At 44.9% G+C, this 26,053-nt stretch overlaps 1 protein-coding gene and 1 long non-coding RNA gene across 7 annotated transcripts in view; one reads left to right on the forward strand and one right to left on the reverse strand.

Annotated features, from left to right (window-relative positions):
• Positions 1–16,940, reverse strand: part of Fryl (FRY like transcription coactivator) — a 248,956-nt gene extending 232,016 nt beyond the window's left edge. For 5 of the 6 annotated variants that reach the window (XM_076546439.1, XM_076546438.1, XM_076546437.1 and 2 more), the window contains exon 1: positions 16,798–16,940. The gene's annotated coding sequence lies outside the window, so the exon portion shown is untranslated. The remainder of the gene's footprint in view (positions 1–16,797) is intronic. The other variant, XM_076546435.1, reaches the window with a different exon arrangement.
• An 80-nt stretch (positions 16,941–17,020) lies between these two features.
• On the forward strand, positions 17,021–25,701 carry LOC143267621 (uncharacterized). The gene is made up of 3 exons (XR_013042948.1): positions 17,021–18,385; positions 24,282–24,514; positions 24,617–25,701. It is a non-coding gene; the product is annotated as an uncharacterized LOC143267621 (long non-coding RNA).
• The last annotated feature ends 352 nt before the right edge of the window (positions 25,702–26,053 follow it).

The following is a 26,053-nucleotide window of genomic DNA, read 5'->3' on the forward strand; positions in this document are numbered from 1 at the left end:
AATGAGTTACCACCTGGCTAACTATATTTTGGTGCCCTCTGTCCACAGTATTGGTTTGAATAACTGGTTTCATTTCTTTGAAGTTCACACCTAGGAATGGGGGGCGTCCACGGTGAGCCATTTGAAGAAACCCAGAGCTGGCTCCCTAGAGCAGCTAGCTGCACCATCCCACATCTCCACAACTGATGAGGGTTTAACTTCTCTGTCTCCTCGTCCACGCGATGTCTTCTGTTTTCTGGCCCATTCGGAGACGTTACCTCTGTGCAGTATACCAATCATGCACAGCACTGGGTCTGATAATGTAACACAAGCCCCTCCCCACCCCCTTGGTCCGGATTTCCATTCTGTGCATTCTCTCGTAGTGGCTTTGCTTTCTATGTCCACACTGGGCTTATTACAGTAATTAAAATACCAGCACTGTTGGTATCCGGCCACATCTCCCCGTTCCCTGTGCTTGTGCGGCTGGTCTTTGCACCCATGTCTGGGTCCCATCGAAAGAGCATGCAGCCTTTGACATTTCAGCCGCAGCTGCTATTTCCAGCAAGTTAACCCCACAAAACTCATTTCACCCAAACATTTGATTGGCACAGTAGCCGTGTGTGTGTGTGTGTGTGTGTGTGTGTGTGTGTGTGTGTGTGTGTGTGTGACACAAAATACACATAATTTATTTCAGCATGACACTAGAAATTTCTATCCACTTGTCACCGGCTTATTACTCATGAACTTTTACAGGTATGACTCAACTAACCACGTTTTCTACCTAATTGTAAGGTCAGTGGCTGTGGGAGCCCGTTCTGGGGTTCCTCGTGGCTTTACCCAGCAGGTCCGAGTAGAGGATGATCAGGACCACGGGCCTGAGTGCAGGTGTCTGAGATGGTCTGCACTTGGCTGTGCTGGGGGAGGAGGTCTTTTGCTCCACCCCTTGGCGTCTCTATAAAAACCCTGGACCAGAGACAGTGGGGGCCCGTTGGAATAGGTTCCAGGCCCTCTCGAGGCTATCCTTTATTTTCTATCTGTTTATCTCCACAAGATTCTCCGCTATAAATCCTTCTATCTAATATTTCCTGCTGCTCGCACTCAAGAAAACTCTGGGAAGCTGTGGGGGTGGTGGGTAAACGCCCCACAGAATGGCGCCATGAACAGGGACTAAAAAGGGACTAAAGAAAAAAAAAAGGACGGAAAAAAAAGGGAACAAAAAAAAAGGGGGGACTAAAGACAAATGAACAGGGACTTAAGACAAAGTAATAGGGACTAAAGATAAAGGAAAATAATAGTTTTATTACAGAGTTTTTGGTGAAAGTGCTGAGTCAGCCCTGCCAGTGGAAAGGCATGCCGGTGTTATGGAATATATATATATTTTTATATATATTTTTTGGGAAGGCAGGCGTTTTATCCTCGAGAGAAAAGAAAAGCGGACTGGAAGGATGTCCGATGCTGCAGCGAAATTCTCTTCTGTCAAAATTTTCTATCTTCTATCCCTTTCTCAATTTCTATCTGTGATAAGTAAGATATAGGGTAGTAATATAGTTTAAGAAAAACTTAGAAGTATAAGATTGTGTAGGAAAAAATAAGTAAGGCAACTAGACAGAAAAACTCAATTTTCTAACTTTGGGGGCTTTGAAAGCAAACTGGGGAAAAAAATCTTTGGGCTTTACGGGTAGTAAAAAAGCTCTTCTTTGAGCTCACGGGGAAGAAAAAGTTTCCTATGGAAGCTTTTGACCTGGGGACAGCTGAAAAGCCAAATCCAAGCAGCAGGAGAAAGTAATTTCTCCCTGAAGCAAAAATGGGGGTGTAAGAAGTCAAAGTTTAAAGTTGGGAAGTTTTGGGAAAAGTTGGTCTTTCTCCTGGGGGAAAAAAAAAAAAAAAAAACTTTCTCTTAAACTCTAAAGCTTTTCTTGAAAAATTTTTGGGGAAAAATCTCTCTAAAAAGCCTTAATCTTTCTCAAAAGCTCTTAAACTTAAAAACTAAAGCCTTTAACTCTCTCAGAAGGACAAAAATTAGAATCACCTGAAGATATTAGTATGGGGACCACCTGTGATTAGCTCTAAGGGAAAACAAACCTCTTAAGACAGCAAAACCTCGAAGTTCTCTTTCAAGCTTTAACAATCCTCCCTGCAATGCAGGAGGCAGGGTCAAGTTCCTAAAAACCTCTTCTAAGCTCTGTCTCTTCAAGCTAGTAAAAGACAGTGGGTCAGAGTACCCTGAGGGAAACGCTTGGGAGAGTGGGAGACGAGCTACAGAGAGCCCAAAAAGGGCAGGAAACTTTACCTGAGAAAAGCAAAATAGTCAAGCTTCACAGTTACAGCTGAGCTGAGGCAGCAAAGCTTTTGAGTGAGCATTTCAGAATGAAAAGGTGCTCCTAATCATCCTATGCAAAGATTCCCTGAAACTGTTAGCATTGTATCCTCGCTTCTGAGCAAAAACCCAGAGGCGACTGGCCAGCGTCTCTGAGTTGGAGTGCATTTCGGGGATACTAGGGTTCCTGCGTTGTAAACTTCCTGGAGCACAGAGCTGAGGCAGGAAGGTGCAGGACCCAGGGGAAGATTGCTAATGAACAAACAAAGTTAGTAGCATTATCCCAAGTGGAAATGGCTCAACAGTCACATGCTCTTCATCATCAAAATAGCAAAAGTTTAAGAAAGCAATTCAATCTTACCAAAGAAGCGGCTCGTCAAATAGTTAAACGATGTGGGGTATGTCCAAAATATTTTTCTGTCCCTCACTTAGGGGTAAACCCTCGAGGTCTTCTTCCCAATCATCTATGGCAAATGGATGTTACGCATATTGCAGAATTTGGCAAATTAAGATATGTACATGTGACCATTGACACTTACTCAGGATTTTTAATGGCTAGTGCACAACCTGGGGAAGCTACAAAACATGTAATTATGCACTGCTTGAAGTGTTTTTCGTATATGGGTTTACCAAAAATTATTAAAACTGATAATGGTTCTGGATATAGTAGTAAGGCATTTCAACAATTTTGTACCCAATGGGAAATCGTACATAAAACAGGTATTCCTTATAACCCTCAGGGACAAGGTATTGTGGAAAGGGCTCATAGCAGTCTTAAAATACAACTTCAAAAAATAAATATAAAAAAGGAAGAAATTTACCCTCAATCACCACATAATGCATTAAACCATGCTCTTTTTGTTCTGAACTTTTTGAATATGGATGTCCGTGAGCAGTCTGCCGCAGATAGATTTTGGCACAGTGGCACCCAAGCGACTTTCGCTCAAGTGAAATGGAAAGATCCCTGCTCGGGATTATGGAAGGGTCCCGATCCTGTTTTAATATGGGGTCGAGGACATGTTTGTGTTTTTTCACAAGAGGAGAATGAAGCTCGGTGGTTACCGGAGCGTCTGGTAAGGAGCGTGGAACTAAGAAAAGTCAGCTCCCATGATGTTCCTATAAAGGAAGCGAAATGAAAGTGGCTCGATTAGTGTTTCTGAGGTTTTGTCACTGGTTAATGCAAACAGTGAGGAATAAGAGTTCGGAGCTGTGCCACTTTTGGCTTTACTAGCTTCTTTAGAAAAATACCTTATATCACCTAATAGCTGTGCAGTATTGGCGAAGAGCTTTACAGCAACTAAATAAGATAATTTCACCCTCAGCGTGAAGTGAAGTTTTCAGAAGAGCATACCAAAAGTACTGCTGTAATAGAAACGTTTGTCTGAATTGAGGCATTTAGGGGAGCTATTATGAATTTGGGTGAAGGGACAGCCTCTAGTTAAAAAACCGTTTACCGCTGACAGTGCATCTCTGCCTGTCCGGAACTGCTGAGAGAACTCACAACTTTGGGGTGTGGCTTCGTCCTGAGAATGTTACAATCCCCTAGCAACAAGTATCACAACTCTATAATGACAACACTCACTAAATCCCAGTGCTTTATAACAAAGCTGACTATAAACTCTAAACTTGAGAAATGATGTACGTACTTCCTGTCTAGTTAAGAGAATTTTTCTGATAGAGATGGTGATAATAATTAAGAGTAAGAAGTAGAGAGACGAATATAAGATATGTGAGTTTGTAAAATTCTGTCTTGTTAGATCTGTGTTAAGAAATCTTTAGGTGTTTGCTAAGTTAGATATATGCTAATGGTAGCCTATATAAGTTTGTAAAATAGATCAATAGAGTTCCTTTAAGAATATAAGCTTGTAAGAAGTATCTAAGGTAGTCTTAAGACATGTAGTAATAAGCTTGTAAGATGCTAGTTGTAAATGTAAGTTTAAATAAGAAATAAGATAGAATGAATATAAGTATATAAGAATTAATAGGAAATATATTTGCTAAAGTAGTTCTATAAAGTATAAATAAGTAGATGTTAATATGTTGTATGTGAATTTATAAAAACGTGTAAATGTTGAATATGAGTCTAAATGCTTTGCAAGGCAAAAAATGTTATATGTGAGTTTGTGAAAAAGTGTAAATGTTAAGTGTGAGTCTATTCTTAATGTATATGGTGAAAACACTTGAGACACAGGAGATAGTGTCCTAGTAGACTGCAAGGTAGGCAGTCTGAATGGTTTCAAAAGCTCCAGAAGCCGCTAAGAAGCTAATGGCAGACGCCAGAACCAGCATAAGGCATCTGCCGCTGAGATCCGTGGAATATCAACGCAGCACAGAAAAACCTGAGCTAACAGCAAAAACGGTGCGGTTTAAAATCTTACTATAACTAAAAAGGTCTGTCTGTGAGAACAAAAGTTGCAGAGACGCTTGTTTGAACAAAAATAATTAACTGCAAAAAGTTTTGGTTGAAAAACGTCTCTTCATATTTGGAAGTGAAAGCCTGATACCAGAATTTATTTCTTGTTTGAACTTTTTGAACTTAAAATGAGATAAAATTACAAAAAGATTTTGGTTATGGATTTCTTCAAATTTGGAAGGCTAGTACCAAAATTTATCATTTGAATTTTGGTACTTAAATGAAATGAACAATAGAGATTTCATTGCAATGGGACAAATTTGAGCTTACTTATAGTAATGACCTAGGAACGGTTTTCTGGAATTGGGTTAAAAATGGAACTGTTTAAATGAAGAAATGTATTTCTACTTAGAATCAAGATGCAATTTTGTGTATGCATATATGCTTTATTAACTGGAGATTTATGAATTGTTTTGTGGAACTGTTTATGTAAAAATGGAATTACTTATGGAACTGGTTTTGTGTTACAAATGGAACTGTTTAAACAGATAAGTTTGGGTTCCTCTAACTAGGTTTGAGACTTTGTTTAAAAAATTATAAAGAAAAGGAGGAGCTATGAGATTGAATTATGTTCGCAGAAACCTATTGATATTAATGCACCCTGGCTTTGTGGAATTGAGGAAATGTTTAAGTTTGTGAATACATCGAAGTTTTTCCTATGTTCTGTTAACAAGAAAATTTAAATGACTGAGTTAAAGTTGGAAGACGGAGAAAATTGTTAACTATATATAGCACCATATATGCTAATTCAAATGGTTCTGTTAAGAGTTTGCTTTGAGTTGTAAGATTGAGAGAATAGTGACTATGTATAGCAATATTTATGTTAACCTGTTAATGGTAATGATGAAGCTAAGGGATTCTTTAAGTTTGTAGTTGCCTTAAGAGTTTTTGGGTTAGAAAGGGCTTGAGGCAGCTAAGACTGCTGTAGTCACCTTGGACCTAATTCAAAAGAGAAATGCCATCTATATCATCCTCTACTCCCATACTGGGAGGTGTAACAGCTATGGAGATTGCTCTAAGCCATTAATAGTTATTTTTTTATATATTAAGAAGGGGGGACCTGTGGGAGCCCGTTCTGGGGTTCCTCGTGGCTTTACCCAGCAGGTCCGAGTAGAGGATGATCAGGACCACGGGCCTGAGTGCAGGTGTCTGAGATGGTCTGCACTTGGCTGTGCTGGGGGAGGAGGTCTTTTGCTCCACCCCTTGGCGTCTCTATAAAAACCCTGGACCAGAGACAGTCGGGGCCCGTTGGAATAGGTTCCAGGCCCTCTCGAGGCTATCCTTTATTTTCTATCTGTTTATCTCCACAAGATTCTCCGCTATAAATCCTTCTATCTAATATTTCCTGCTGCTCGCACTCAAGAAAACTCTGGGAAGCTGTGGGGGTGGTGGGTAAACGCCCCACAAGTGGCCTGGCCAATAATTGCACCAGCGGCAGAGAAATCAGTCTCTGGCTCAAGTCCAGTTACAGTGTATCTTCTGCATTCTCCTGTCTACACTTTAATACTCTCTCCAAAAAGAAGCAAGTTAATGTGACATAACTGACTTACACAGTTCATGGAGTGCTTTCATTCCAAAATATAATTAAGGGCTCGTGAGACGGCTCAGTGTGCAAAGGCACTTGAGCGGAGGCCTGCCAACCTGAGCTCTGTTCCCGGATCACACAAGGTGGAAGAGGAGAACAGACCTCCGCAAGCACACTGTGGCACACTTACGTCTGCACACACACACACTCTCACACTCAGGCATGCGTGTGTGCACTCACACAAGCGTGAAGGATAAATAAATAATTTTGTTTAATGTTATCAAACTAGGCATGATGCTGAATTCCTGTAACCCCGAGGAGACAGGAGCTCATCCTTGACTACACGGTGAGGTCAAGACCAGCCTGGGCTACATGAGTCCATGTCAAGAATATTTTTAACGTGGAGCAGGGGTGATAGGTCAATGAGTAAAGGGATGGTGGTATGAGCATGAGGTCAGGAATTCAGATTTCCAGCTCCCTTGTAAAAAGCTGGCACATGTCTATAATCCTCGCAGGGGGGTGGGGGTGGGGGGGCTCTGTGACGTGGTAACTGCAGAGGCTCGATGGCCAGCCCATCGGATGGACATGGGAGCTCCGAGTTCAGTGAGAGAGCCTGTCTGAACAGTTAAGTAGGGGAGCAACAGAGGAAGACAGCCAGCACTGACCTCAGGTCTCTACACTGCACACACAGGGGAGCACACCAATGCAGGTACACACACACACACACACACACACAGTGTCACCAGTGTTGATAGCAACTAATGAATCAGATTAGATTATACTAAGTTTCTACTGTATATAAAAACTCAGGATATTGTATACTGAGATCTTATGGTAACAAATGTAATAATTAAAAAGCAGTCCCTAGTCAAGACATCTCTATCCCACTCCAGGTCATCAGCTCTTGAGGTCCTTAACTGACTACAACTGCAGTTTGTAATTTTGTGTCATTCACAAACCTTTCCTCAGCCTTATGAAGCTCAGTAGGTGGAGCCCTGAGATGTCTCAGGGGTGAAGGGCCCTTGCCACCAAACCTAATGAACTGAGTTCACGTCCAACCCCAGAATAATCCAAGAGGTGGTAGGAGAAAAATCAACTCCCACGAGTTGACCTCTGACCGCCACACACTGACCACGGCATGGGTTTGAGAGGATGAATCAAGGGTTAAGAGCACTGGCTTCTCTTATAAAGGGCCTGAGTCCCAGCATCCACACATGACAACTCACAAAACCTTCTCCCATGTGTTTACAGAATATAAGGCAACCTAAGTGGCAAGCATCTGTGTTTCTCATAATGGGTACCATTTCACTGAAGCCTGTTTCTCCAGCTCCTTTATTCTAAGAGCCTCCTCACGCAACCATCCTTTCATGAGATATTCAGGCGCTGTTCTAGTCTGAAATGGCCTTTGCATGAAACCTGCTACTGTCTCCAGAGCTAGCTCAGACAGTCGTGTGGCATTTCCGACCCTCGGCTGCCTTAATGACTTATTAATCGTTTACCGCAGGGTCCTTCAAGGAACAAATCTCCCCCATCTTCTTCTGACTTCGTCACAAGCACGGATGCTTCCCCCAGCATGGAGTACCACACAAAGTCAACCTGGACCAGAAGTATTTGAGTTAGGAGGCAATGCTTCATCAGAGGGATGCAAGGCTGTCCACTTCATCAGAGGGATGCAAGGGTGCTCACTGAAAGCAGGACAGGCGAAGATTTCTCCAAATAGACAGCTCTGTGAGTACCCCAACGCAGCACGAAAGAGATGGAGGGACAGGGCTGCAGGACATTTGGGATGCTGGCACTCAAGTGAGCAAAAGGCAGAGGGCATCCTCCCCCCAACCCCTGGAAAGGAAAAACTAAGTGTGTTTGGAGCGGGTTATAGGAAGAAAATAAAATTCAGACTGAGCCCCTATCAAACGCAGGGCCAAATCAGTTTCCAATGACTATGCTAAGAAATTACCACAGAACTAGTATCTTTAAACAACAGAGACACATCTCACTACTCTGGAGGTCAGAATCCCAAAATGGATCTCACTGGGCTTAAACGCAGGGTGTCCAGAGAGACATGTTCCTAGAAGCTCTGAGGGAAATCTACTTTCCAGCCTTGGATAGTGATAGAGTGTGTCGGGAATTTCTTGGCTCACAGACCCCTTCGTGTGTGTGTGTGTGTGTGTGTGTGTGTGTGTGTGTGTGTGTGTGTGTGTGGTGTTGTTGTTGTTGTTGTTGTTGTTTTTCAAGAGAGAGTTTCTCTGTGTAACAGGTCTCGAACTCAGAGATCCACCTGCCTCTGCCCCCCAGTGCTGGGATTAAAGGCGTGCGCCGCCGCCGCCGCCGCCGCCGCCGCCGCCGCCGCCGCCGCCGCCGCCGCCACCACCACCACCCGGCCCCCTACATATTCCAAGTCAGCCGTGGTGTGGAATCTTTGAGCACATGCAGCTCTTACAGAGGATCCAGATTCAGTTCACAGCACCCAGACAACAGCTACAGACAGTCTGCAACTCCAGTTCCAGAGAAGCTGGCCTCTTCTTCTTGCCCACAGCAGACACTGTGGGCACAAAATATACAGGCATGCATGCAGGCAAAACATCCATACCCACAGAATAAACATAAATCTCCTTAAAAATAAAACAGAATGGAAAATTACTAACTAGACTTATGTTCCTATCGTCCTTTCATACTGAACTAAATGCATACATGAAGATGACCCAGAAATAAGATAACATACCAAAAGAACAAAATAGAACAAACAAGTTCTGAGAAGTTGACATATTCCATGAAAGCCATTTAAGCAACAAAAAGCACATATGTGTGTTTTACCATCGAAAATCTGACACTGAAGACAGTAAGGTGGATCCACAGGCCAGGGCACTTGCTGGCCACCAGGCCTGACAATCTGGCTTCAATCCCCAGGACCTACATGGTGGAGGGGCAGATCCAGCTCCCACAGGTCGTCCTCTGACCTCTACATACACGGCAAACAGGCAAACATGAAAACACACACACACACACACACACACACACACACACACACTGAGTGTAAAACAAAAAAATAATAAAATATGAGGCTGTGTTAAAGTGAACAAACTTTGAATCAACTTTGAATCATGCATTTTTAATCAACTTTTAGACAGCCTTCAAACAAACCAACACCACTTTCCCACCTCTTCGGTAAGGGTGGACGTGTGCCTGACAATGGCTGGCATCTAAATAGGGGCAGCTGGTGAGAGCCCTCTGTCCACATCTGGAAAGATGGGGAAAGGCAACAGCCTGGAAGTGCTGGGTTTCATCCAAAAGGATCATCCTAAGTATTCCCAAAAAAGACAAAGCCATGGACTAAGGAGGCAGCTTGGTTGAGAGCGCGCTTGCCTAGCCCCGGGTTTGATCCCCAGCACCACTTAGAACTGGACAAAAAAAAAAAATTAACAGAAAGCTATGAAACTACAATCAGTGGGGAAAGACGAAAACGCCCCCCAAATAACCTGCACATCTTTTGCCTTCACAGCAAGTACATACACAACAGTGGTTATGCCAAGGGGTAAACAGCCAATGAATTCTTTAAGACAGAAAATAAGGACCAGAAGAGGTGACTAATAAAGGTGACTAATAATATCTGTGAACCCACTTAAAGAAGGGCAGGCCCCGCGCCTAGTGGTAGATGGCCAACACAAAGGGGAACCAATGGTGGTTTTGAAGGTTTTTTGTCTCACATTGCTCTGTTTAGGCATTTTTTTTTTTTAACCTTCCTGGTCTTTTGATTGCACATTATGGTTTCCAATTCTGTGATTTTCGGATTTGTGGATGTGTGTTTCTCACACCCTCTGTTGTTGTTGCCTGTGTGTTTCCTAAAGAGAAGAGACAAGGAAGACGTGGACTATGATGGGTAGGAAGGATCTGGGAGGACATAAGGGAAGGGAAACTGGGATCCCAATATTTATTTAAAAAACTATTTTCAGCAGGGTGGTGATGGCACACGCCCTTAATCCCAGCACTCGGGAGGCAGAGCCAGGCGGATGGATCTCTGTGAGTTCAAGGCCAGCCTGGTCCACAGAGTTCCAGGACAGACAGGGCTGTTACACAAAGAAACTTTGTCTCGAAAAACAAAACAACAACAAAAATTATTTTCAATTAAAAAAAATATCATCTGTGGATCACAGTGATCAGTCTCCCAGAAAGTACTACAGGCTGCCCAGATCATCCCAACACAAACAGCAAGGCAAGTTCATCAAGATCAAGCTTTGAAGCTGAGTTTTGACCCACACATGCCACACATGCAGCAGGATTAGAACTCATGGAAGGACTGACTGCCCTGTAAGCATGGAGAATGTGAGACTTACACTGTTTGGTAGAGAGAAGTATTGCCAATGATTTTCCTAAGCAAAATGTCTTTCCCCATCACTCTCTAGGCTCCAGCAAGGGAAGGACTTAGTTTTGTTTTAGAGCACATCTTTACCTGGGACACACCCATTGTGAAAAGCACTCACATGCTCTACTCCTAGGGTTCAAACACACTGAAAGAGATCAGAATACACAGTTGTTTAAATGTTACTTTTTTATGGAGACAAGCTATCCAGACCACCCAAACATATAAAGACACAATGTAGATCAGGGTTGCCTGGGGGGGGGGGGGGGGGATATCAAGATGGGACTCCAGAAAGCTGTCAAGGTAACGCTGGTGATGCCGTACAAATCTGGGGGATACACTAAAGTGCTGAATTTTAAGTGGGTGAATATGGCATGTGAATTAAATTTCAATAAAGCTGTCACTTAAATTTTGTAATTCCTGGGTCAGTGACAGCTCAGTGAGCACAGGTGTTTACGACCAAGCCTGACTACCACAAACCGGTGGGGCAGAAGAATGGAACATACCCCCACACACACACATGCTGTCCTCTGACTTCCAAATCTGCACACATTAAATGAAGGACTAGCTGTAGAAAATGTTGACAAATTCTGTATAACTCCACACAAATTGTTCTTAAGGTTTAGTTTTATTTTCCGTGTGTGAGTGTTTTGCTTGCACAAATGTCGGTGCACTACATGTATGTAGTGTCCATGGAGGCCAGAAGAGGGTGTCGGATCCCCTGGAACTGGAGTTACAGATGGTTGTGAGCCACCACGAGGGTGCCGGGAACCAAACCCGGTTCCTTAGCGAGCAAATGCTCTTAACCACTGAGCCACCTCTCCGGCTCACTCACCCTCACAAGTTTTGACTAATCAAAATTGCTGCCTTATGGTCAAGCTCTATAGGACCTATCCTCAGTCAGACGGTCCCCTAAGATGGCTGACCCCAGAGTTCAGACTTTCATGGTCCCTTGTTTCTAAATAATTCAGCTCTTTCCCTTTGAACACAAAGGTTAAGGGGAGCAGGTAAGAAAGAACCATGTGTAAAGTCCAACATTTCACAAATAATTGTTGGGTTTTTGTTGTTGTTGTCTTTGTTTGTTTGGTTTTTTGTTTGTTTGTTTATTTGTTTGTTTTGAGACAGGGTTTCTCTGTGTAACAGTCCTGGGTGTCCTTTGTAGACCAGGCTGACCACAAACTCACAGAGATCCACCTGCCTCTGTCTCCCAAGTGCTGGCAGTGTGCTACCACCACCTGGCTACTTCACAGTGAATTTTAACGCAAGTGATTTTTCAAAATTATTTTCACAGGGGAAAAAAAAAAGGTCCACAAACAGTGACAAAAGCGCTGATTCAGTTTAGTGTCTCGGCTTCAAAAGAAATATGTTGCTATCCCATCGCAAAATATGAAGGGCTTGTGTAGACCCAGACATGGTCATACCATGGTATTCTCTGAACGAATGGAAAGACACATCTGAAATTCTGAAGAATTTCAGAAAAGTCCTACCCACAGGAAACAGCATTGTTTGAAACCCCAGCAAACAAGTCTCGGGCTCACGGGTTTAATTCAAGGAGCACCACACAGCTGAACCCACCCGCCAGGAAGGCCAGATGGGGCTGCCAGGATACCCTGACAGTGGCCACTCAGAGCCATAACCAAATAGGTGACCTGACAGTCTTAGCCTAATCCCCAGTGCCAGCCCCTGGCCTCCACAGCAGGCATAATTCCTCAAATTTACTCATGAATGGAGACTTTCCGTGATGAGGCTACCTCTCAGCCGGCAGCTGGGTTTTCTATTTTGGAATCTTTGTGAAAACTTCTCTGAAGTCACTTAAAGAAGCACCTAGAACAATAGACTCACCTACTTCATCAGCCTACACCATGGCTCCCTGGCAGTGAGGAGCAGCCCGAAGTTAAGAGCAAAACCCCTTCTGAGATCCATGAGGAACAAATCTGCATTTCTCTCTAGGATACTTCAAGAGTAAATTGTGAGCCACCAAGCAATTTTTAAAAGTTCTCTCTAGAGATTACACGAATCAAAAAATATCAAGAAATTGTGCTTATCATCATGTACTCCAAAAAAAGTAGTAAATAAAAAAACACACACATTCTTTTATATTTAAAAAAAAATCACAGGGTAAAGGCAGGTAAAATATTCCAGCACACTGCAGTTGGTCAGGTTGGCTTTTGTTTGTTTGTTTGTTTGTTTTGGCTTTTTGAGACAGGGTTTCTCTGTGTAGCTTTGGAACCTGTCCTGGAACTCTAAAACTCACAGAGATCCGCCTGGTTCTGCCTCCTGAGTGCTGTGATTAAAGGTGTGGGCCACCACCGCCCGGCTTGTTTGTTTGTTTTTAATTCTATGTTCACATCTTGAACACAGACATACTGATTGCAACCTTCTATTCAATGAAAAAAAAAAAAAAAAAAAGCAGAACTACAGAGCCTAGAAAATTCATAAGAATTATATAAATATTATTATTCTCCTTCATTCCCAATAATCACAACTTGCTAAAATTTTCAAGAGAAATCATTTAAGAAAGCCCTGAGGTTGTAATAAAAGAATAAAAGTCAGGGGAAAAAGACAATAACCCACTAACAAGGGTTGCAGTGTCGTGAGTGAGCAGCGTTACCGGATATTCTTAAAGTATTAAGAATTTCTTAAGACATTTCTTTCTTATCAATGAGCATGTGAAACTTTAGTGATAAGGAAAAGTATTTCCTTTAAACTCACATCAATACTTTCCTCCAAATATAAGCAAGTACTCTTTATAGTTCTTGGTTTATAGAATATTGGTGGGCTAATAGAACTGTCCAGGTACTTCGGGCAGCTGCAAACATGTTCCAGCTCCAACTTCTGCCGACCAACCTCTCCACAGTCTAATGATGGAATATACAGACGCCCACACTGAACTAACAGACAAGAACAAGGCTTGCTCTGTAAGAGCACTTGACAGGCCCAGAAGGAAAGGGAAATCACGTCTGATCAAGGGGACAGGGGGTAGACTTGAAGGCAAGGTGATGTGCTGGGCCTGGGGTGGATGGGCCTTGGCCACCCTGCAGGGTAACAGCTGAATTCACAGCTCAAGCTCTGACAACCCCCGCCCCAAGTACTTCAGCTATTTATAGCTAAACAGTAACATACATACCCAATCCACATCCAAAAACATTCTATGTAAAATGCTTTCATGCACACAATGAAACCTGCTCGAGTTGCAGGAACTTTCCCACATCATCTGGGTTTCTTCCACTTCTTTACCCATGATGCCTGGGTCGCTGTTACTCTGGACATGGTTCTGCTCTGACACACCCCCGTGTCTCCCATAGAGAGCAGTTTTGACTTTCTCCACTAAGTTTCTGAACAAGACTGTCATCTGTTTCTACTTTATTTCCCCATCCTTAAACATGTAGGTACATGGCAGACACTGACAGCAGATCAAGCCTACCTAGTTCAGAGAGTTGTGATAAGTGAATGCCATCAGAAGAAGATATCTGTCCAACAGGTACTATAAAATGAAATCACAATTGTATGCACCAACAAAGAATATTGAGTCTAAGACAGTTTTGTCCGACAACAAACCACTTCTTGTTCATTGGTATAATCTTGTTCAGAAACATTTTTCCCCCAGTGGGGACAAGGAAAGAAAGGTGGGGGGGGTTTGGGTCAGTGGCCCAGGGCTCACTCCCTACTGCAGGAATTGCTACTGTCCTTACCAAGCTCATCGGGTATGAAGATAAGCAGGAGGAGGAACATTTCCATTGCCAGTGTCAGCTGGAGGAAAAAGTATCTTCAACAGCCTTTGCAAGACAGTATCTTTTTCCGTCAGAAAGACCTGCAACAGTGCATCTACCGGGTATGCAGTTACACACTGGATCTGCCGAGAAACATTGCAGCTAGTGGACAATCCCAGCTCTCCCGAGAATCTCTAAGCACAGTCTAAGACTCAAAATTATTTTAGAAATATGTATGCAGTACCCAGGAAACACAGAAAAACACATGTCCAGGTCATAAAGCACAGGCCTTTCAAAGATAATTCTTCCTGAACATTTTTTGTGTTCTTTAAAAAAAGAAAGAAAAAAAAAGTCTATTGTCTAACTATGCCACTAAATAAATAAAAATGGGAAATTTTAAATTTGTTTTAAACACTTACTTCAAGGAAGATTATGCCCAGGTACCTGCCTGATAGTGTTAGCGCAGATGTAAAATAATAAGTGGAACAATGACAGATATTATCAAAATGAAGGTAAAAATTTTTTATTTCATTTCCTAACCTCTGTAACAGAGCATTCTCTCTCAAGTATCAACGTCTGAAGTTAGACTTGTTCCCCAAATATAATTTCTGGTTTTATTACTGTTGAGACGGGGAACTTTCAAAATTCATTCAATAGTTATTAGACAGTAACTTAGGGATAAACAAATTTTAAAATCTGCATTTCCTTGGAGAAAAAAACTAGGCCAGGTGTTTCCACCAAATTCACTCCTGCAAAGTGTCTTGCAAAATACTGTAACAGAGCTTAAGGCAACCGGGACGGGAGGCCACTTCTAATAATAAGTAACAAAAATAAGACCAAAGAATAACACGCCGGATGCTACTTCCTTTATAAGGTTGCAACTTGCTGCCTCCAAGTACTCTACAAAGCATTGCTCAAGAAACTGTCAAAATGAAGGCTTATGAAAACATTCTTTTCTAAATAAGGACTCTAACAAGGGATGTGTTGTTTCTAGCTATGATTTCTGCTGCAAGTATTGACAAGTTCCACGCCAGGATAATGTTCAGTGCAAAGACCTCGTATTTGGTTTGCCAATAGAAAGAGTGCCTGCCTGCCTGCTCCTCGTTACAATGCCTGCATTCAGTAGGAGAGATCAACTTTATGGAAGGAAGGCACCTGCTAGGCAGAACAGCAGTTTATAGAGCCAACTTTTATTTCCATCAGAAGTTGTTCGGTTTTTTGTTTTGTTTTGTTTTGTTTTCCAATGTTTTCCAACACACACATCCTGGCAACCTGTCTTGCTGAATTTTCCCTCTACCCTCCCAAAAGAGCTTCTGGCATAAAGTCTAGGTAATGCTTTCCCTAGTTCAAAGGTTAAGGCAAATTTAGCTCTGTCTAGAGCGCTTGCCCCTCAGCCAGTTCGCCCCCTCTTTTAAAACCACAGCCTGGGACTTAGTGGTCCCATATCCTCGAAAGTCCACAAGAAAAGCGACTGTAGGTAGCGAGGAACAAAGCTGGAACGGTAGGAAAGACCGACAGCATTCAGGCCCCAGGTCGTCCTAGAAATCGGCCTCTCCAGACGCAAGAAAACGAGGCTCGGCCGGGCCCGGAGAACCTGCCGCCGGGAAGCAACAACTCCCATCAAAAGGCAAAGAAAAGTTGCACGGCAGAGCTCGGCCCCGAGAGCAGCCTTCGCCGGGTGCCTGCGAACAGGGGGCCCGGGCTGCGCAGGCCCGGCCGCGGGCGGTGGCTGTGCAGTCCGCCGGGCCGACCCGGGCTCCGGAAGGCGCGGGTCTGGGGGTGCGCCGTCGCTTCGGGCGGAGCGGGCTCTGTGCCCGGGTCCGCACCCCTCCCAGCACCGCGGGCACTGGGCGGAGAGACGCCGCCAAGGACCGCGGACAATGCCCGGCCGAGCCGGCAACCTCGGCGCGCTGCGCGGGCCCGCCGCCTTTCCTCCCGAGGCCGCCCTGCCGGCGCGCTCAACCCGGGTCGGGTGCACGACGCTGCGGCAGCGCCTGCCGCCAGCTCCCCGCCGCCCGCTTCCCCGCCCGGCGGTTCCCGGGCCTCGGTGAAGCCGCGGCGTGCGAACGGAGCCGGCGCACGGAGAAGCGCAGGGGCGCGCGCTCCGGGCAGCCGGGCGCGCGGGAAGAGAGGAGCGCGCGTGGAGACGGCGGCGCGCGCCCAGGGCGGCCGGGCGCGCGGGCAGAGCCGGGCACGGGCCGGGAAGGAGGCGCGCAGCAGAGCGAGGCGCGCGGTGCTCCCCACGGGTCCGCCGCAGCTCCGACGGGCTTTCGGTTGACCCTGGCTCTGCGCCGCGCCCGCGTCCGTTAGGAGCCTCCCCAGCCGGCGCCGCAGCCGCCCACCTCAGTCCGCCTCCCTTGCGGCTCGCAGCAAGAAGGGCAGCCGGGCCAGGGCCGGGGATCCCGGATCCCACGGCCGACGGTCGGCCGGCATCCCGGCGCCTGCCCCGGCGCTGGAAGAGAAAGTGAAATGAAGCGCCTTTCCCCAGGCAGCACCTACCAGGTCCCCAGTCCCGTGCAGCTGCCTCGCTCCTCCAGCGTCGCCGGTCCCCGCCCTCGGGCCCCAGGCTTCGTTCTCTTTGACAATGGCGCGTCCCCTTTAAGGAATAATCCGATCGGGACCGATCCGTGGTTAAACCTCCCTCCGACTCTGATTTTAACCGGATTTCTGTCTCTCCCAGAGCCCGACGGGCGCCCGGCGGTGCTGCGAGCTCTGCCCACCCCTTCCCTGCCCCGCCCACCCCCTCGCCTTCCTGATTGGCGAGGGACACTACACCAGGAACAGTGGTCCTCGCCCTCCACTGGCCGGCCCCCCCGCCGCTCAGAGTTTCCCCACCTTCGCCCCGCCCCCTTCCCCGGGTTGGACCTACCTCTAATCACTCTCTGTCCTCGCCTCCAACGTTGCTTTGGAGAACTGGCAGTCAAGGCTCACCCTCCCGCCTCCGGAAAGCGAACTTTATTTTTATTGGTAGAAAGACATCTTCCTGTGTACCTGATTGGGCGAGGCAGGGCGAGTCTGCACGCCCCTTACCTATTATCGCTCTCCTTGGACGGCGGAGAGAAAGACAGCCGTAAAGTCTTCCCCTACTTTGGCTTCCTCTAAGCACCTTTCCCTTTTAAATGTTGGTAGGGGGTCGAGCACAAACAGCATATGCGGCGGGAAGCGGGAAAGGGAGACGGGAAGAATGCAAAGATCTCCACATGAGGAGCACATCGCACTAGCTGTGGGATCCTGAGAACCCAATCCTGCTGTCTCCTAAATGGAGTGAGAACACCTGAAATCCTAGTACTGGCTCCAGACAATTAACCAAGTTCGCACTCCCTGTTCACTCTGCTCAGATCCTTGAATCTCCGGCTTTGAGCACCCGGAAGAGTTTATGAAGGTGTCTGCAAACCTTGAGGTTCCCTCGTTTGTCTTGCAATCGGACATTCAGAAAAGCGTTTAAGTCCTTCCCGATAGAAGTTCCGTATAGGTCACGTCCTGTGTGTCGTACTGGCGTTTGCGCGGGAGCTACGTTAATTTTTGGAAAGATTAAACAGATGGTCCTCTCTGGTGATATTCTCAGAGTCCCTCTTGCTACAAATGCGGACACCAGAAGGCTACTGCTTGAAGGACAGAGACACCTTCAGGGAAAAGCACGTCTACCCAAAAGAAGAGGGAGAAGTCTGTTATGAAAAGACGTCCTTGTGGCAGACCCCTGCTCCCTGCGACCGCCTCGGAGTCTGCGTTAGCGTAGCACCAGCTTCCCACCCCAGATGCAAGAAGCAAAGAATTATTTCCGGAAAAACTGAGTGTGGTTATGACTTTGGGCCCCGCCCGGAAACGTTAAGGAACGGTTCGGTGTTCTCTCGCTCTTTGCGATGGTCTTTGAGATACTCTGGAAGTCAGGGCATCCGTACAGGTGCCGCGATCCCCCCCCCGCCCCCCCCAGTGGGATCCAGCAGTGCCGGGAAAGTGGCGGTACTCCGCGGCACCCTAGAAGCCAGTCGGTCCCCGCACAGAAAGAGGGAAAAAGAGCGTAGACTGTTGACAGAAAAGCCCCCCCCCCCCCGAGCTCAGGAGGGAGAGCCATTCATAGCAAGAAGCGGTAAGAGGGGGGTTTGCGGGTGGATTTGAGTTGGTCGATGTTTGCAGTAGTGGGGGTTGAATTTAGGGACTTACGCACGCAAGGTAAACAAACCCTCTACCGCTGAGCTGAAGTTTCAGCCCTCACTATCGTCACAAGCCAAGACAAGACAGGAAGTTAGCTGGTTTATAAGGCAAATGCAAGTGCCTAACAAATACCTTTAACTAACTCTCTGTCTGACCTAGTCCTCCGTTCCGTATCTGCAAGGGAACTGCTTCCAGGACCCCACGGATACCCCAACTCATAAAAATCACATACCATTGTAGCATGTGACATCCTCTCACATACTGTAAATAATCTCTGGAGTGCTTCTTATACAATGTTAGTGTTATGATAATCCTTATTCTACTGAATCGCTGAGTGAATGATGACAAAAAAATATCTGTACATGTTCAGTTACGGACACAACCATGGTGGGATTTATTATATAGTACATGCCAGCAATAATTTAAATGCTCCCCCTACCCCCTACCCACCAATATTTTCCAGCCAATGCTAACTAAATCTGAATGAAGCTAAGGAACCTGAAGTTGTAGTCAACTGTACACATGTGTACACATGTACGTGGGGGTAGTCAACTGTGTGTATATGTATTCTTCCATGTATGTGTACATATTCTTTTTCTGGATCTTCATTTATTATTCGTAAACTTCGCTTTTGGTTTTGTGTTGGGTTTTTCTTTTCTTTTGTTTTTCAGTGCTGGGATGGAATTCAGGGCTCTGCACATGTTAAGCGCACATCCTGCTTCTTAGTTATGCTCCCAGCTTTTTTTTTTTTTTTTTAATGTATACAGTGTTCTGCCTGCATGTATGCCTGCACACCGGATCCCATTACAGATGGTTGAGAGCCATCATGTGGTTGCTGGGAATTGAACTCAGGTCCTCTGGAAGAGCAGCCAGTGCTCTTAACCACTGAGCCATCTCTCCAGCCTGCTCCCAGCTCTTAAGCATCCTCAAGCTTTGAGACTACTTCCGGTTTCTAGTAGTCCATTGGACTATAATGAGATGGTTTCTGATAGTCCCCTGGACTATTGTAAGATGGTTGCTAGCAGTCCACTAGCCCATAAGACAATTCTAATGTAATATTCTGGAGATAAAGGCACCTGGTATTTCAAGTGTGTGTACACCTGCAGCTTTTGTCTCCATTTAGGTGACATCTTCAGTTCCGTCTAAAGCACCTGCTCTATAAGGTCCAGCTTCCTGTGGTTGTCTGTGCCAGCGCAGGGGTTCATGACCTCAGAGGGCTGTCTGCAGTCACTCCCAGGCTCTCTTCCTCTTATTTAGCTGACTGCTAAGTTTACCACCTTTCACATCATTCTTCTGTTTTATAAATCTTCTGCATTTGTCCACCAGGCTGATTCACATTTCAGTCCACACACATGGCGTGGAGGTTGGTTTCGAGCTCTCTATATGGCTGAAGATTACCTTGAACTCCCCACATCCAAGCGCTGGGATTACGGGCATGCGCCACCATACCTGCCTAGGAAGAGTGATTTTTAATGTTCAGTAGCACAACTGGATAGATACAGTTGCCACAAAATAAAAAAAATTAAAATAAAATAAATAAAAAACCAACAACAACAATTGAATACTTCAGAATAGCTAAAAAAAAAAAAAAAAAAAGTGATGTATGTATGAAGAGACAGAAATGTACCAGTCACCTTAGGTCATCCTAATATAAACACAGCTTAGCTGAAAAATAAGTGTAGTTATCTTTAAGTTTACAATTAAAATACATGTTTTGAAAACAACACAAGAACAAAACTTCTAGGAACATTTCCTCAGTTTCTCAGAAAAGGCCCAAGTCCTCCACCTTCCATATTTAAACATGTCTCCCTGTAGAATAGCTGACATCCATTGAGAGCATCGTTGAAACACGACACTCATCAGTTTTAAAAACAGCTCCGTCTAGCTTCACCAGCTGAGACAGAAAAAGGGCAGGACTGGACTTTGTAGAAGCATCCTCGGCTCTGTCCTACTTACAATACTGTAGGGATTTCTTCAGGCACATACTGAGTATCACCTAAGCACCTGGACAGAACAAAGAGGTCCCTTCACAACCTGACTCCGGGCCACCTCTCCAGTTTCTTCCCCGGTCACTCCTCATGTGACAGTCAGGCCTCAGTGCCTGTGGCCATATGGTGCCCTTTGTGAGTCTCACCTTCCCTTGGGTCCTCCCGGAAGGACTCTCCTGGCCATCCCTCAAGCGGATGGCCCCAGTGTGGGTGCTCGCTTTCCTCATGAGGCCCGCCCTGGGGGCATCCCCTCCTTGGTTTATTCTTTGTGCTTCTTTCTGGCCAAGCAGGTACTATTCTGATGACAGGCTTCACACTGAAGACGGAAGCTAGACATTTCTTTTCTGTCTGTTGCACTATCCATGTTTGCTTGGAAAGAGCAAGGTCACACGCGTGCCTTTCACCTCCACGCCCTCCAACACAGTGTCTGGCCTAGCTGAAGGCTTCCGGGGAACGCACAGCGAATTGAAATGATGAGCGAGAGAAGTCAGCCCACAAGTGAAATACCTTCTCGGCCTGCATACCATTCTAAGAGCATTGCGACTTCATACGATTTTGTTGTAAATCTGTCTTTCGTAGAGAGATTGGGCCTCAATGTGTTACCCAGGCTATCCTCAAACTCTTGAGATTAAGTGATCCTCCTGCCTCAGCTTGCTAAGTAGCCAGGACTACAGAAATACACCACCATGCTCAATTTGTAGGTCTCCCTTATCAACTAGTGTAGGTCACTTGTTCCCACATACTTTTATTTCATACACTTGTAAAATATCCAAAAATATTAGGGAACTGACAGCTATCAGCTCTTTGTTTTGCAAACTAAAAGTATAACCAACAAATACATGTAAAATGTCTGTCCCGTTCTCATTATTTCACATAAGAACCTTTTTGTTTGCTTATTTGAAGGGTTTTCAAGTCCGAGTTTCTCTAAGTAGCCCTGTCTGTCCTGGAACTTGCTCTGTAGACCAGGGTGGCCTCAAACTCAGAGATCTGCCTGCCTCTGCTGGGTTAAAGGCTTATGCTACCAGGCCTGGCAATAGGAAAGTTAAGAATTAACTTAAGAGCAAAAATTAAGGAAGTTGGTTACCTCAGAGTCAGTGAGTTTTGATATTTTAATACTGTGAAGAACTTTCAGGGATTTCTGGGTGAATCTAGAATACCCTTTGCACTTATTACCTGACCTGAGGCTCCTGTTTACCTGTTTTTGTGCCTATGTGCACTGTACATATGTGTACAAGTTCATGTACCTGCACATAGGTCAATGTGTGTGCATGTGAAGGTTAGAAGCCAAAGTTGGATGTGATTTTTCCTCTTATCTCTCTCTGCCTCATTTTTGAAACAAAGTCTCTCACTGAACCCAGAACTTCCTGATTTAGCTAGACTGGCTGGCCAGTGAGCCCCAGGGATCCTCCTGGGTGCTAGGATTACAAGTGTACACCTGTGTTTTCACATGGATGTTAACTATCCTAACTCAGGACCTCATGCTAGCACACACAGAAAAACCTTCTTTTTATTTTTTTTTAAGAGAGGGTCTCGCTTTGAGGCACTGGCTGACCTAGAACTCACTGTGAAGACCATACTATTCTCAAACTCAGAGATCCACCAGCTTCTGCCTGCTGAGTGCTGGGAATTAAAGGTGTGAGCTACCATGCCCAGCACAAAAAGCACTCGGATACCTGAGCCATTCCCATGGCCATGTTGACCTATCTCAAAAGGTGGTTTGGAAATTACTATAGTTTCAGCATTTTCCCCCATAACATTGAGGAGGAAAAATTATTTGAAATGATAGAAGAAAAATTATTGATCTACGTAATATTCATACAGAGGAAAAAACATAATTTTTTGTCCTATTGTAAATAAATATTCACAATTACCTTGTTTGCTTCCTGTAAGAATCTATGAGAAAAATTAGTATTTCTTCTGAAACTTTTTTATTTTGTGTGTGTGTGTGTGTGTGTGTGTGTGTGTGTGTTTCTGTAGGAGCTAGAGGTCAGAAGACACCCCTTGGACCCACGAAACTGGAGTTACAGATGGTTGTACACTGCCATCTGGGTGCTGGGAATTGAACCTGGGTCCTCTGCAGGCGCAGCCAGTGCTCTTAACCGCTGAGCCATCTCTCCAGCCCCTGCTCTAGAGGCTTTTGCAGGCAACTCCTGAATTCCTTTTGCATCTACCATGCTGCATAGAGTTCCTTCTCTTCTCTTGGGAAGCCTTGATGCTCTTAAAAAGCACTTTTCCATCCTTAGGGGATTTTTCTGTTGTTTGTCGAGGAGGAAAACGATATTTCAGTTCTCTTTTTAAAATATTTTTAGAGCCAGCAAGATGGCTCAGTGGGTAGAAGTTGCTGCCATCAAAACCTGACAACCCTAGAACTTATGTTAAAAAAAAAACAAAAAACAGCCAGGTGGTGGTGGCGCACGCCTTTAATCCCAGCACTCGAGAGGCAGAGGCAGGCAGATTTCTGTGAGTTCGAGGCCAGCCTGGTCTACAACAACAACAAACAAACAAAACAAAAACATGATGTGGTGGCACAAACCCGTAATCCCGGCATTACTCAAGTGAGCTGGGAGGCAGAAACATGGACTGCCTGGAAGCTTGCAGGAATATGCAGGATTCAGCAAAGTAAGAAGGACTCTGCCGTAGCATGGGAGAAGGAGAGAACTCCCCAAAGCTGCCATCCTCTGATCTCCACATATGTATATGCACATAACCGCACACACCTGTACACACACACACACACACACATACACATACACACACACACACACAAATGAAGCTTAAATAACATCTTACCCATATGGCATGTGTATTTCTCTTGAACTTTTAATAACTTAGATTAATAGCCCAATGTCTGTCTATCCTATGTGACAGGGTATGACAAGGCATGTATAATAATACAAACCACACTGAGCCATGTTTGGGCGATACAAATACAAGCCATTTTGCAATAGCACAAAGCAACCAGATATAAGTTCTTCATGCTGGGCTAGCTTAACCACCCTGTAAGGAAAACTTCCAACACAGTGGCAAAGTCTGGAAACATTATATTCTAACCTGGCTTAAGTGATTGGTTTTTTTATTCCATAGAGTATACATGATTAATATAAATGAAGACCATCTTCAATTACCAAAATAATATTTATTTTGTCCTACTTCAGCTCCTATATTTTCATTTTTTATAATTTACTTAAATTTATTTTATGTGAATTGGTGTGAAGGTGTCAGATCCCCTGGAACTGGAGTTATGGACAGTTGTGAGCTGCCATGTGGGTGCTGGGAATTGAACCTCTGGTAGAACAGCCAGTGTTCTTAACTGCTGATCCATCTCTCCAGCCCTCCTATATTTTCTAAAGATCATTTATAAATTTTGTATTTTAGTGTCCTTTCCAAAGTCATACACATATAATCCCAGTACTCTGATAGTGGAGGCGAGAGATGAGGCATTCAAGATTATCTTGGCTACCTGGTAAGTTCCAGGGTCAGCCTGGGCTACAAGAGACAATACCTGAAACAAAACCAGCCAGCCAAACAAACAAAAACACATCTATTGCCCCAGCAAGGTGGTGGGGCAGGCCTTTAATCCCAGCAATTGAGGGAGAGGCAGACAGATCTCTGAGCTTGAGGCCAGCCTGGACTACAGAGTTCCAGGACAGCCCAGGGCAACACAGAGAAACTCTGTTTCGGGGGAAAAAAAAAAAAAAACAACAAACAAACAAACAAAAAAAAACCAGCACACCCAAACACATCTATTATCTGAGATGCCTTTACCAATGATATCGCAACTTTAGCCAAAGTATTTTACTGCTGGTTATTAATATTCTGTGACTTTATTTTTTTTCATCACAGAGGGAATTACATTCTAAAGAAAGCCACTGTGATATGTTACTAGAAAGAAGAAATAAACCACAGACTCCTTATTAGCTTTCTCGCTGAATATCTGAGATGGAAAACTGACATAACATTTAACTTGGAGAAGCAAGCAGTCCCATAGAAAGGACACGCGAGCCCAGTCCAGCCCCTTTGGTCTACCCTGCCGTGAAAGCACCGCTGAACCCAGCACCCCAACGCACACGCCGTCGGTAAGTTTTGTGTTTTTAAAATTAAGTTACTTGAAAGACTAAATGATGTGTTTTCCTGTGGCTAGTCTTTGTGGTTGTTGATTTGTTTTTTCTTTTTGGCAGGCGGGACTGAGGACCGAACTTCCAACCTCACGTGTTCATGCCCCCGGCTCGCATTCCCGGACCACCCAACCACACTTTTGGTTTCCTGATGAGTTGGTCTTGAACTTGCTACCCTCCTCCCTTCAACCCCTGAAGTTGTGTGTGCCACACCTGCCTCCTTTGACACTACATTGACGGGTTATTAGTTCTCACTTTGAAACCAGCTTCAAGTCTTGCAAGACTGCAAGGGGTATTTTCAAACATCCTGCTAGGTGTGAATTTGCACCTGAGACAGAACACTGTCAAGAGGGCCGGAAGCAATATTCAAAAGCAATATCCAATCTGATCCCAGTGTATTAATTAAAGGAGAGTCGATAAGGAAAGACAGGCACTTACTTGAAGTTATTGCTGCCACCTGTCAACTTTTTATTTTGACTAGATTTCATGGATTATTCAAAGAACGGGGAAATATGCTGGGGAGGCGGGGGTGTAGATAGTTAGATGGCCAAAACACTGACCTCCTTTGTGTGTGCATGTGGTGGTGGTGGGAACTGTCTGCTGATAGAGAAGAAGAGACACAAAGGACAAAGGAAACGCTCTTTAATCAAGCCTACCAACTAGGCAAAAATAAAAAGAACACTTGTTTCAGCCGCAGAAGCCAACCGTTGACAACTGAGCGAAGCCACCTGCAAGAGGCCGAGCACAGGCTGCCCAGAGATCCCAACGCTTTGTCCCGCACAGGGACGGACAGTGTTCCGTGTAAGATCGGAGCGTAAACATGTTGGAGGCCGCACAGACTCTGTGGCAGCTACACTCTGCGGCTGGGCACAGAAGGGGCCAAAAACAACCCAGTAGACTGGAATGCAGGGTTTAGTTACAATAAAAAAAAATCCATACTAAAATGACATTTCAACTAAGATGAAATTTTCATATGAAATTTCATTTTTATGCCATAGAATATTATTATTCTTTTGATTCCCCCCCCCAGCAATTACAATATGTTAAAACCATTCTTATTCTTAGCATACCATCCTTACAAACTCAGGTGATGGATTAGATTGGGCCCACGAACTAGACTGGGCTGTCCTTCATTTAACTAGTTCATTAAAAAAAAAAAAAATAGGATTTTCCAGTACTCGGGATGTGGAGACAGAAAGTCCAGGGTTCGAAATCATTGTTGGCCACATAACAAGCTCAAGGTCAGACCCATGCTACAGGAAACCTGCCTCAAAACAGACAAACCTAACAAAATTAACCACTCTGGGGACTGAAATGAAGCCTCAGCAGTTACAAGCCCTTCCTGCCCTTCCAGAGGACCCAGGTTCACTTCCCAGCACCCATCCTGGGAGTCTCACAACTGTGTGTCACTCTAGCTCCAAAGATCCAACATCTTCTTCTGGGTTCCATAAGCTGCACTCATGTGTACATCCCCACAAACACACACCCATATGCACATGT

The sequence above is a fragment of the Peromyscus maniculatus genome, chromosome 10, assembly GCF_049852395.1.
Source record: "Peromyscus maniculatus bairdii isolate BWxNUB_F1_BW_parent chromosome 10, HU_Pman_BW_mat_3.1, whole genome shotgun sequence".
NCBI lineage: Eukaryota > Metazoa > Chordata > Mammalia > Rodentia > Cricetidae > Peromyscus > Peromyscus maniculatus.